Below are 14,148 nucleotides of genomic sequence, written 5' to 3' on the forward strand. Positions count from 1 at the left end.
GCAGGACGGTGTATGTGGGACTGAATAAAAATAAACATGTTAATAAAGGAACATTTCACCCAGTGCAACAGTGACAACAATGGAGCTCTATGGCATAGATGAAGAAGATATATCAGGCTTTGATACACACACAGTACTGGGGGCAGCGGTGGCTGTGTCGTCCACTAATCGGAAGGTTGTCGGTTCGATCCCCGGCTCCTTTCACTGCACGTCGAATTGTCCTTGAGCAAGATACTGAAGCAAGAACTACAGCTCCTGATGCTGTGCATTGGTGTATGTGTGTGTATAAATGATTAGTTTCCTTTCTGATGAGCACCTTGCATGGCAGCCACTGCCATCAGTGTTAGTGTGGCATGTAGTGTACAGTGTGAAGCACATTGAGTGGTCGAAAGACTAGAAAGGTGCTATATAAGTACCGTCTATTAACTTGTTAGCTACATTCACTGTTCGTTTGGCTCTGGTCATGGGATTTGCTGATGAGAAGAACAATACAGAATTACAGCAGCCTTATCCTTTAACCTATGTCTATTAAACTGCATTTCACAGTCTTTATGAGAGAACACAATCTAAATAAAAAATAGAAAAATGATCTAAATTTAAAAATTTAAAAAATCTAAATAAAAAAATAAATCAAAACCTCTGGTAACTACTAATAACTACTAAGTAGACGTTAAATTGAGACTAATCTTTCAAGCTATGATTTCCAAGGTCAACATGCTCCTATTGTAACGAAATGTATCGTATCATATTAAATCCTATCTAATTGAATCGTATCGTGTTGCACCGCACAAATCCTATGGAATTTGATTTGATATGATATGGTATTGGGGCGGCTGTGGCTCAGAGGAAGAGCGGGTCGTGCACTAATCGGAAGGTTGTTGGTTCGATCCCCAGGTCCTCCAGCCAGATGTCGAAGTATCCTTGGGCAAGATACTGAACCCCGAATTGCTCCCGATGCATCGGTGTGTGAATGTGTATGAATGCGTTAGTTTCTGTTTGATGGACTTTGCCATCGCTGAGTGAATGTCGTGCAATAAAAAAAAATGAAGGGTGAATGTGGCACGTAGTGTAAAAGACGGCTTTGAGTGGTTTATCATTTATTGAATCGAATCATATCGTATACAAATAAAATCAGTCAAAGATCCAATTTGTAATTTTTTGCATACACTAAAATATTACCACCTTGGATACCATCTTTTGTGCATTTATTCCAGTGTTTTATCAACTCCATCGTCAATAGAGTTTGCTCAGTTGTCACTTTTATTCTTTGACTGAACACAGTGCGTCAGTCACAGTTTACTCTTCTTTCTCTTTTGATTCTACACTCTATAATGCTTAATCACTGATAGGCACAGATCAAATATGAGGAAGATGGAGAAGTAAAGGGAGAGCAGGCAGAAGGAAGGGGAGGAGGAGGAGGGTGTCAGGGAGGGAGGAGGCGAGGGGTTCTGCATGGCCAGGAGGCAGTACGGAGGCGACACATCTGTCGCAGTATTAACTTTCTGCTCTGTGGGGCCTGGGTGTCAACGCTAGCCGCTGGGGCCCAACTCCAGTCATCCTGGAGCTCAGATGGAGGAACAAAGCCACCCTAAAAGCAGCCCTGCGCAGAACTCTGCTCTCGATAGTCCTCTCTCCCACAGTATCTCATCCATACAGCATAAGTCATGATTATTGCACAATTTAAATGTTATTGCTCCTCTTGTTAAGAGCTAACAAGCTCCGGCTCTATCTTCACACAACAGTAAAATGAGTGACACTTATTTTCATTTTCTCAGGATTTTGTGTTGGGAATGTAACAAAAGCATAGTTATATATTACAATGGATCAGCTCAATTTTCAATTTAAAATCCAAAATAAAATCGAGTTACTATGAATGGGAAGTAGTTTGACCCTAAACTTTAACCCTAAGGACCTGAGACCTGACCTGGGACCCGTATGCATTTGGATTGCGCAAACCTAAGGGAACCTCTTCTGTCAGCCAAGCATGCACAGGGAGAAGGTTACTAACTTTATGACACAAAGTTTTGTTTCTACATCTTGGTCTTAGCTTTCAAATAATATACAGGTCAGTTCATTGTGCATTCCCAACTTCTCTATCATCCAATACAAAAAAAGCCTGCTTGCAATATAGGTGTCATATTTGACTCGGATCTTTCATTTCACAACCAAGTATCCAGTAATATAGTAATGCAATAGCTAAAAAATGGTTAGCTTAAATGGTCAATGGCTTTCTTTCCCCCTTTCACTGGCTCAGACTGGCTGAATTTTAGAAGAGATTTTAAGATTCTGATTATAACCTTAAGGGTTTGCATGGTAAAGCTTCTCGTTACATTGCTGATATGTTAATCACTCGGGAGCCACAGTGCAGTGGTATATTTTTACATTTTAAATTATTTGTACAAATACACAATTATTGGGAAGTCTAGCCCTTTAAAAATATTTTAACCTGTTTTTTCATAGCATTTCTATTACTTTATAAGATCAATAAATACAAGCATCGGTACTGGTCAAAAAATGCTAGCACAGTAAAAATAGTGGCTATTATAATGGTTTCAGCTTGTAGTACTGAACAACTTTTGTAGTAAACTAAAAAGGCTTTGCAACACAAAGATACATAAAAAGTTAAAAACAAGAATCTCTTACTTGAGTCAAGAAATTGGTGAAATGTATGATTTGAATTTTAGATCAGATTTTCAGGACATTTGGTGGATTAAAATTAGAGATGAAAATATTGGACAATACAGTAAATATACTTAGATTTTTTCACTGGAGATTTTTATTTGAGCCACACATACACACAGACACACACACAAATGAACCCTTGGTCCAATAAATAGGCATTTATTACTTATTGCTCTAATCCCAGTCTCTTGTGAGCAACATCTGAGCATCTAATCTCTAATGTCATTATGGTCACTTTGTCCAGGGAACAGCCCTTGGTGCCTCAAATCAATAGAGCCTGTTTAGAGTTCGATCTCAGAGGTGCTTTCTGGCCAGACAGTGGGGATTTGTTTTCCACTGTCTCTGGGGCTGAGAGGGCCTGGTGTGGCCAGACTGACCCTGGAGCCCTAAGGCCCCTTAACTGGCAAAAAGCCTCCTGCACTGGAGGTCCTAAACAAGTACCCTGAGGGATGCCAGGGTCACCAAGCTGCTGCTCCTGGCACTGAGCTCCAGCTGCTGGGTTTGTTGTTTTTGTTGGATTCTGCTGCCACTGTTGTTGTTGAGTGGAGTGGCGTCTCTCCCTCCACCTCTGTCTCTGTCCCTCTCTTCATCCCTTCCTCCCTCTCTATCCATCTCCGGCCTGCAGGGCATAAAGAAGCCCCATGAATTAATGAAGATGAGCAAGGTAATTAAACGTGGTGGTGATGGCGACACAGATCCTGGGAGGGTTTCAGAGGGACAGGGAGGTCCACATGGGGCCTCGGCCTGCCTGTTCCACTATTACCCTCCTCCCATCCTCCATCCCCCAGGTTGCATGGCACACAGATATGGCTTGATTGGCCTGCTGGGCATGGGGAAGAGGAGGGTTGGTGAAGTTGGCACCCAGGGGAGGTGGAGGGAGAGGCAGGATGAAGGGGGGTAGATTGAGCTCAGGCCTCACCTGTGGCCCCGGAGCCCCTCCCTGGATCCCTCCCTTGGCAGCCAGGTCACGCTGCGTGGTCCAAACACCCCCTGCCAAGGGAGGAGAAGAGGAAAACAACAGCATGGAGGGAAGGGAGGTGTAGAGGGAAGGATGGAGGGGATAAGGGAGGTAGGGCAAGAACCATAGGGGCACTTCCAGGGATTATGGCCCCACGCTGGCCCAGCCTTGATGGACGTCTCACTGGCAAGCACTTGCCCTTTTATAAGATGTGATGCTTGACGACCACCTGCCCGCCTGCAGTTGGAGGAAGCCAGAAGACAGCAGCTCTCATTGGTCACTTAACAGGGTCTTATCATGCCTTGACTTTTTTTTCTGTTTTACCAACTTTGATCTACTTCAGACTCATAAAGACAGATAAAAAGCCATTATAAAGTTAACTGCTTTTACATTTTAGAAACCAAACACATCAATAATCATATTTCTTGGCGGGTTAAGGCAAGGTTTTGGATGGAACCGTTTACTGGAAACTGATCTGACCAGTAACAATATACATAAGTCATTCAAGCTAAAGTAGCTGAAACTTGGGCCCCACTTTCATTTCTGTCATTATCATTCAGTTGTGTTAATATTGGACTCATTTAATTTATTACTAGGATCTGGGAATGCAACAATGTCCTGGTGTGGGGGAAGAAATAAGAACATCAAAAAAGTTGTTAACTAAACATGTTTGAAGAAAAAAATAACAATAATAATAATAATAATATAATATGAAGTATCCATAAAATATCCCAAAAAGTATTTACTCTCTTTTAGCTTTGTTTTTGGTCTCCACCAACTCATGAGAAAATGATCTGCCTCTTTAGCTGCTAAATGTTCCATTATGTTCAGTGTTTGTCTACTGTTTGCTGTTGAGCATCCAATAAAGAGCTGCCTGCTGCTGCTAAAAAATAGACAAAAAATGTTTGCTATAAATCCAAAACAATGTGCTAAGAAAGGCTAAAAAGCTCTATAGGGCTAAGACAAACTCCATAGTTGGGATTGTGTGTGGGTTTGTCAGCATGAGCGACCCATTTAACATTACATGAACGGTAGTCATTTGACCCAGTGTTCAAAATATTATTATATATATTATGTAAAAATAATGATTAACATAAAATAGAGCTGCAACAATTTGTCGATTAGTTGCCAGTATTAAATTAATGGCTATAATAGATTAATAGATTTAATAGAATTAATAGATTTTGGGTCTTTTTTTAAGAACAAATTCAGATTATCTGATTTCAACATCTCAACTGTAAATATTTTCTGGTTTCTTCTCTATGACAGTAAACTGAATATATTTGTGTTGTGGACAAAACAAGAACATTTGAGGACGTCAGCTTGGGCTTGAGAAACTGTCATCAACATTTCTTACAATTTTCTTATGTATTATTGACCAAACAATTAATCAATTGATCTGGAAAATGGTTGACAGGTTAATAGATAATGACAGCAAGCGATAGTTGCAACTTACACAATAGCCGCTTCAAATAAAAAATGGTTTCATTATTTACTTTACTTTTACTAAGGCCAACTTGAAACTCTTTCTCACTTTTTTAGGACTTGGGGCTACAAAGACAAATCCAAATGTCAAATTTAGTTTTGTGGCCACCCTAGTTTCCGGAACGGGAGGGTGAGGGCGAAGGGATTGTAATCTGCAACTAAACCGCTAGCTGCCACAAAATCCTACTCATTGGTCCTTTATTTACAACAAAAAAATTCCTAGTAAAACAGAGAACAGATATTCCAACACAATGGCTTCAAGAAAAACAACGCTCCACCATAGCACTTTAATTCTTATAGTTTCTTACAGTCTCTTTTTAAGCTGCCACATTGTCAGTGTCAAAATGTAGTGTTTTCCATGTTTTAAGATGTTTTTATGTTGATTTTGTAATTGTTTTTTTGATGTGTGTCTGTTTTGAGGTATGCTTGTTTCTGTGTAAGCAAAAACGTAGCCACTGTGCCCAAGACAAATTTCCCCTCGGGACAATTAAGTTTATTCTATTCTATTCTATTCACCCTGCATTCCATTCTTTGTGATGAATACTACATGATGATGATTTAAATGTTGATGTTATTTATAATGAAAATGAAGTGAAATGAAGAGATGGATTTGGTGATGAACCCCAAGGCAAGGCCTGCTCTGGTGGCTCTCTGACTCACAGCATTATTAGAGGACTCAGTGGAGCAGTTAGATCTGTTCCGGCATCATCACCCATGAGAGCTTCCCAAACCTCCTCTGTGTTTATTTGTTATCAGCGCCTACACCAGACTAATTAGACAGGCCTTAACTTTGGTCTTCAGCCATATTACTGCCCCAGGGGCGATTGGACAAGCTCCACTTACTCCCGTTTGCCCCCTATTCGGCCCACGCCAAAACACGTGTCCTCCCAATGGCTTCTGGGAATTTAATGCCGTGAGGCGGCAGGTAGGATGTTTTGTTCAGCTACGAGTTACCAATGCACACACACCCCCATCTGCCCATTAACCCCTCCAACCACCTCCCCCATGTCCCAAGATGCTGTTTGTCGTCAGCGACCCTGAAGTTTGTTATGTAAACAAAAATTTGGCCTAATTAAAGGGAGGGAAGTGTTGTCTTGGGAACAGGAGGGAAGGGGCAGGTTGGAGCCAGGTGGCCTTTTCTCACTCCTGCCAGCATTATTTCATCCAACTACATATATTGTTTTTACCTGCGTACGAATAAACAACACAAACTCAGTAAACACTGAAACAGTATCCATACACAAGGATCAAACAAAGGCAGAATATCACTAAAGAGTGGCAAGAAGGGAGCGATTATGATAAAATATCAGAAAAATAGAGAGGAGGAGGGTTAGAGAGGAAGAAAGAAAAACAGACAATGGTTGGGGTCCCAGCGGGGAGAGGAGGAATACCCCCTCCATCGACAAGGGAGTGCAGAAATGCACTGATTACAGAAAGGTTGGGGGGGTGGGAGAACAGGTGTGCTATGGACCCCCTCGTGGGACCACCCCACCGCCCCTGGGTCCTCAAAGGGAGGGACGAAGATGGGACGTGGAGGGGGGATGCAGGAGGGATAGGGGAGAGGGAGAGAGAGGCAGAGCTTAGCTCATTAGAGAGAGTTTGCTTCTGCTAACTCACCTTCCCCTCGGGATGCAGCTAATCATTGCACAGGGATGAGCAGTCAGTTAGAGATGAGGTGGAGAAAGAGAGACTCATTTAGTATCCGTCCCTCCTGTCTACATCTATGAACCTGCGGTGCATTTGTCTGATCATCCCCAAACAAGGGCCACAAGTGGCACAGCACCATCCACTCTAAACACATTTAGCATCACTGCAGAGATGATTCAACAGGGCTAGTTATATGATAATGATTCCACTTTAACCCTCATCATGCATGTACTGTGAGGGAGGTGAGAGAGCCCTTTACATTATGTGTCATAATGCAGAGGAATACATTATGGTGAAGGCTATGTGCCTGGCAGTGCAGGAAAAAGTATTCAGAGCTTGTCCATAATATTAAAGCAATATTAGACAGTCCGTAGACAATAGGGTTTTGGGGGATTTTTTGGGGATTGTTGTGGTCTAAAATACCTGATTTCACAATTTCACAGTAGCATTTCTAAAAGATTATCTGTTAGTGATGTTTTAGGTCTTTTTGCTATTAAATTAAGTTGAAATTGCAAAAAATAGAAAATGTTTTGTATTATTCATTAAAAATCAAAGGCAACTTGCTGAAACTCCAGTGACACTATAACAAATGGTCGCACAGAATTCACAGGGATTGGTTGATGTCGTAAGTGTAATATTGTATTAATTTGAGTAAATGTGCATAAATGTGGTTACTTTCCATTACTGGCTTACTTCTTTCACTGTGTCCTCACTGTGAGCAGCTTAGTTGATGAGTTTGTGTTCATTTACTGTGTTTTGACTGATTGTCTGCAGTATGAGAGGCTCTGATTGCAGCTATGCCGCAGTGTGCAGATACAGTGTTTGACCAAGAAAAATAAACCATGTAATCATGGGCTTTTTTGCTGCTTTTCATACTATTTCATTGTTTTGACAAGTTAAGATAGCTATCTAGCGAGTGGTAATTAGCTAGCTTTTCTGAAAACAAACAAGGAAACACTCACAGGAATGACTTAAGAACTTGTCAGATGCAACATTTTTCCAAGTCATATCATTTAGAGAAGTTTAGTCCTGCAAGTTCAAGTAAAGGCTACCGAGAAGTGGGAGGTTTTGAACTGATGAAAGTGTACAAATTTACAAGTTCACCAACTCTTCTCAGTTGGCAAGCACATTGAGTGCCTTCATCCACGTCAATGTACCATCTCCTATTCTTGGTTTTCAAGTACCACTAGAAGTGAATTTAGCATGACTAACATGATAGGATGAAATTTTTCTACAGCCAAGGACATGAGGAAATTCAAAACAGCGAGGAGCTTTGTACTGAATGAGAGCACTTTGACAACTCCTGGTGAGTATCCGCTGCTGTTAATAAAAAGCAAATAATATCAGACACACACCTGACTCTTGAGTATAGAGGTGGACATTCAACCTTAACTCTGATCATTAGGACCAGGTGGCCTCTAAGTCCCTTTAATTGCAAAATATTCCAATGATTTCTCTGAAGCTAGCTCACCCCATAGCCCACCCCCAAGGACATTGTAAAGTGGTATGATCCAGTTAAGACATGGGAGAGCCGGCCTCGCAGCTGGAGCAACGTCAAGGACCATTTCCATTTCCCAATGATTAATTTGAATTTAATATCTTAAATCAAAACCTAATTAATTTAGATACAGTTTTGATGGTTTCCTGCTACTAATACACATGCTGTTAATTAGATGTAGCCTAATGTCACCCACCCCCCCTTCTTCTTTAACATAATTAAAACAGAAGTTCCCAGCCCGTGTGAACTAATGTTGGTACAACCCAGAACAGAAGGTGGTGTGACGGTTGACAGGGAAATGTGATTTCTGTTGGGTTGTTGAATGGTGGGGCAGCTGTGGCTCAGAGGTAGAGCGGGGCAACCACTAATTGGAAGGTTGTTGGTTGGTTCGTGCAGAGACTTCCTTGAGCAAGATACTGAACGATGTTGTGTCATCGACGTGTGAATGTGCATGAATAAGTAAGCTTCTACTCGATGGGCTTTGCCATTACACTGTGTGAAAGGCAAATGTGGTCGGAAGACTAGGAAGACGCTATAAAAATACAGGTCCAAAGTAACCTATACAAACAAATCATACCATTAGTACACAATAGCATGACAACTTCATTATAACTGAGCAATCTCCAAGTAAAGCTTTGGGAAAAGCTAATAGGTGGACCTTGTGCTGAGTTATTTTTTCAAAATAAACTTTCAGCTTGGCTGATATAGGAGACATGCTACATGTCTCTGTTCAAAGATGATCTCTGGTGTCAGAGAAAGATCAAGAACACTCACAAAATACACCTATGGTCATCCACTGATTCCTATAGTACATTACCTCTGACTTCTTCACAGTGGATGCTGTGAGCAGTTTTGGGAATTATGTGATAGTATTATAATATTATACTGGTTTCTGTCTTGCTTGGTTATTACTGTATACAGAAGTCCAAAGTCTTCCACTTCCAAAGTCCTGCCCCTTTTTGCTCTGTACTCCAATAACAGCTGAGCAAGCCTCATATAGAACCTCTGTCAACTTTCTCTTTTCCTGCACTGTACTGTACTGTACTATTTATGCTATGTGTTAGGGTTATATATGTTGAAAATAGGGCCTCTGATGCACGTGGGGAGCAAAGACTGGCCCGTGTGGTCTGATCTAACAGACAAGCTACTGTAACTAAAATAGCTGAAAACGTTAATTCTGGTTCAGATAGAAAGGTGTCAAAACACAGTGCATCGCAGTTTGTTGCATATAGGGCTGCGCAGCCAGAGACCCGTCCACTTCCGAAACAACCTTCAATGGGCATGTGAGCATCAGAACTGGACCATGGAGCAATGGAAGAAGGTGGCCTGGTCTGATGAATCACGTTTTCTTTTACATCTTGTGGATAGCCGGGAGCATGTGCATCGCTTACCTGGGGACCACATGGCACCAGGCAGCACTATGGGAAGAAGGCAACGTCCACAGCACACCACAGTAAAGAAGATGACACTGGCCACTACAGATTGGTACAATCATCGTAGCAACCTAGTGCACACATTGAAGGACCTGAGCCTCCTCGGAAAGAACAACCTGCAACTTAAAAATGTGGTTGTCTTTTCAATAAAGACGAGCACAGCACTTAGCATATCTAAGGACAGGTAAGGAGGAAGTTGACCGAGGTTCTGACCAAGGCTTGCTTAATTGCTATTAGAACAGAGCAAAAAGGGGTGGGATTTAGAAAGGGTCAGCTGTTGATGATACATGGTGGACAGATTTGTCAACTAAGACAAAGGCCATTTCCTTTGGCCATGCAGCTATCAGGATTCTGACATGTTAGAATCTATAGAAGCATCTAAATTAAAAAAAGGTAATGTATTATTTTTATACAGTATTTCTTCGTGGGAGGCATACCTTAATTGATACTTCTTAACCACAAATAAAGTTTTTAATTGACAAGGCATGCTTTTGTGATGTAGCGCCACACTACCAGAAATGTGTGCATGGAATAATTATTATTTTCAGAACCAATTAAAAGTTAAAGAACTCCATTATAAAAATTCTAATGTCTGTATCCAAGCAAAGCAGCTGAAATATTAGTTATTAATCCATTCAGCGTTGCATTCATTTGTGCAGAAGGTAAAACAAAGCATATGGCTGCAAATGACAATGTATTCTGGTCCTGTTCCAAAGTCATCTGCAGGTGAATCCTGCCTCAGAGTTAGAAAATGAGTCACATGCAACAGTATTACAATCTGCAAATAACACGCAGATAGAAGCTTTTTACTGAACTTGTGGTGTTTTTCTAAGTCCATTATATAACCAGTAATTATGATTTATTTAAAGGAAAATAATCATATTTAAGTATGTAATTAATCTAGGACTTTTACAGGAAAAGAGTTAGGATAGTTGTTTCCCCCTGCTCCTTGTCCTTATGCTACACTAGGATAACTACATCCTGATTCCAAATAAGTTTGACATTTTGGAAAATATATTTGCTTTCTTTCCAAGAGTAAGATGAAGAAATTGATTATCAATCTCTTGATATCAACTTCTGTGCATGAATTACAAAGCTGGAGACAGGATATGGTTAGCTTACTTGAGTAAAAAGACTAAAATAAGTGGAAGAGAGCTATAGAGAGATTGCTCTATCCAAAAAAAACTAAAAAAAAACTACACATACCAACACCTCTAAAGCTCCCTAATTAAAAACACTGCATGTGTAGGTCTAATGTGAAAACAACAATTTCAAGTCTTAACTTTTTATCTCTGCAGCTCTGTAGCCTACTCACTAGCATGAGATTAATATTGATCTTCCAATCAGAGGATGAGCATATTTCAGCTACTGACAAATTGAATATTCAAGAACCAGTTTTAACAGAACCTCACCATGTTGAAGAAGCTTGATTGTATTCATAAACCAAATCACACCGGAAGCAAGAAGTAGCACTTTGCATCAGCTTAGAGGGTTTCTTTCTCTAACAGCACTCTGCTACTGCTCAACCACTCCCTGGGGTCCTGTGGCTCTATACAGCCTAATCTAAGAGGGTAATTAGAGCTACGCAAGGGGGGGGGATCAGCAAGGCAGGAAGATGGGGCCAGAATCCAGCTCTTTACACACATAGACACACACACACATAAGACATTTTAATTTAGTTGGTTGTTAGGTCTGCTCAAATGGCCAGTGGCCATGACCTGACATATCTCAACAAATATTGGGAAATTTTGAGAGGTCCTCAGAGGATGAATCCCGATGGCTTTGGTGATCCACTGACTTTTTTGTTTTTTGAAATCTTCTATCTGATAATGGTAATAGTAAATTAACCTGTACTTGTATAACACCTTTCTAGTCTTCCGACTACTCAAAGCACTTTTACACTACATGCCACATTCACCTTTCACACACATTCACTCAGTGATGGCAAAGTCCATCAAACAGACACTAACACTATGAATGCACAACATCTGGAGCAATTTGGGGTTCAGTATCTTGCTCAAGGATACTTCAACATGTGCGGGGATCGAATGTTTTTATTTTTTTGCGTGCTCTCACAAAGACTGTGAAATGCAGTTGAATGGACATAGGTTAAAGGATAAGGCTGCTGTAATTCTGTATTGTTCTTCTCATCAGCAAATCCCATGACCAGAGCCAAACCAACAGTGAATGTAGCTAACAAGTTAATAGACGGTAGTTAATAGTATTAGTCCCCAACAAATGTACCGTTTCCTCCTGTTTGAGTAACACAGACGCACACACAAAAACTACAGTGAGCAGCTGTTTTACAAAATTAACTGAGCTGTTTTAAAAAAGGAAACTATATACTTGTGATCTGCTTTTAAAAAATCAAAAGGAACCACTGGGCTTAGGAAAGGGTAAGGAAGTCCAGCCTTTTCTTTTCTTATTATCTCACATGTCGCCAAATATAGACATTTTGTCATGCCTGCTTTATAATGTCACGTTTGCAATGCGGTACACCTCCGTCATCTGCATGCCTTCAAATCCCACTAAGAGCGTTTCAGAAGTGGAGCATCTTAAGAGCGTCTTGTCTGCCCAGGGTTGTTGACTCAGCTCAGGTGGCTGCGGTGCGTGTAATCACCTGAATATAGGAATCGTGTATGTGACTGTTTCACAACGTTAACCTCATGTACTCATACAGATGCTACAGCATAATACCTGCATTTTGGGAAGTCCGAAAGACCGACAGTTTTGGTCTTTTGATTTGAATTGTTAAAAATGATTAAATAGGTGTACATAATTTAGCCTGATTGTCGTTTTCTGCCTCGTATGAATTTGTGCTGTTTGCTACTCAACTGCAGTGATGAAGTTACCACCACATCAAAGTCTTCAGTTTGTCAATGTCCTTCTATTCCGACATTTTCTCGGACAGAATCTCAGTTTTCTTTTACTCCTTTCTTATGTTTCTACTCTTCCCCCCCTCCCTGATTCACTCACTCACTCACTCACTCACTCACTCCCTCTCTCTCTTTTACTCTTCCATGGCAGAAGCTCAGCAGGACACTGATGTGCGATGAGCTTTTCTGAAAGGTCCCAGGAGTTCAGCGCTGGGGCTGAGCGCCTCTCTCTGTCTCTCTCTCCACTTACTCTCCTCTGTTTCCACTTCCACAATTTCTCTCTCTTTGTCTCTTTCCCAGGCTACCACACCCCCCTCAGTTCAACCCCCACCCCTCCTCCATTCACATCACATGAGTCTCGGAGATTGACAGCCTCCCAAAAGAGTGAGAGCTGGAACAGATGGAATATGAATGGTTCACTCGTGTATGAAAAAGGTGTCTGGGTGAAGGAAGTGGTGTAGGGGGACCCTCAATTGCGAGTTAAGTATGACTAAATCCCTTTGTAACCACCACTCCTTCCCTCCCCAATCACAATCACAAACACATACACACGCACTTACACACATCACGACAAAAAAGGAAATAAGGGTTTAAAGAGACAGTGACAAATGATGGCCTTACATCCTATTGTCTTCCAAATAAAATAATAAAGAAGTACATTTAATAAATACAAATATGTTTGCTTTCTTTTTACACCCCAGTTTAGTTGCTTTCTGACCTAAGTCACTCCCTTGCTTAGATATCACCAACTCATTAATTTTTCACATGTGACATCTCCCAGAATCAGTGCATGTGCAGCATGGGCAAAATCCTCCCTCCAGAATTTGACATTTTTACGTGTCCTGTGGGGCTAGTTTTTCTAAAGTGGATACAATGAAGACACAAAGTGGACTAGGACCTTAGTTTTTTCTGAAAATCTACAGCCAGCCTAGGAGCCTATGAGGCTGTTGCATTCCGGAAGACAGAATTGTTAAATGAATGAATTGTCAGGCTCAGCTCTACATTGCCATATGTGGCTCAATGTATACAACCTTAGAGCTAGTTGGTGTTGTTGTTAAAAATAACTAGATGCTTGTGTTTCTTCTGTACCATGAAGCATTTAGCATGTTAATGGATGGTAACATACTTCAAGTTAACATAATACCGCTGGTTAATGTAACCCGTATGAAATATAGTGCTACTAAACCCTTGTGTTATCAAGAGGTGTAGTTGCAATGTTATTCCACAAATCCACTAAAGCAACATACAACGTTCTATCAGGAGTGGTAGAGAATGTCACGTCAGGTTGCCAGAGATTGCTTCTTCCTGAAATGTCCTGAAAACGTGCTGTGTACTGTAAACAATTGCTGGTATGAAACGCAAAGTAAAAGTCTTGAAACTTTGATTAAACCCATGCATCCATACTGATAAGCTCCTCTTTCATCAGAGTTGCAACTGTGAACCCGAGAACGACAGCTTCTGTTATTAGTACTGTTGAAGAAAAATCATTCCAGTCCAGTTCAGGTTTGCTGTGGTGGTGTCAGTTTATTAAAGCAAACTGCCGATTGCCACCTCTCATTTGGTTAGTAA

The sequence above is a fragment of the Morone saxatilis genome, unplaced genomic scaffold (genome assembly GCF_004916995.1).
Source record: "Morone saxatilis isolate NCDOM2014 unplaced genomic scaffold, NCSU_SB_2.0 Contig3, whole genome shotgun sequence".
Classification (NCBI taxonomy): Eukaryota; Metazoa; Chordata; class Actinopteri; family Moronidae; genus Morone; species Morone saxatilis.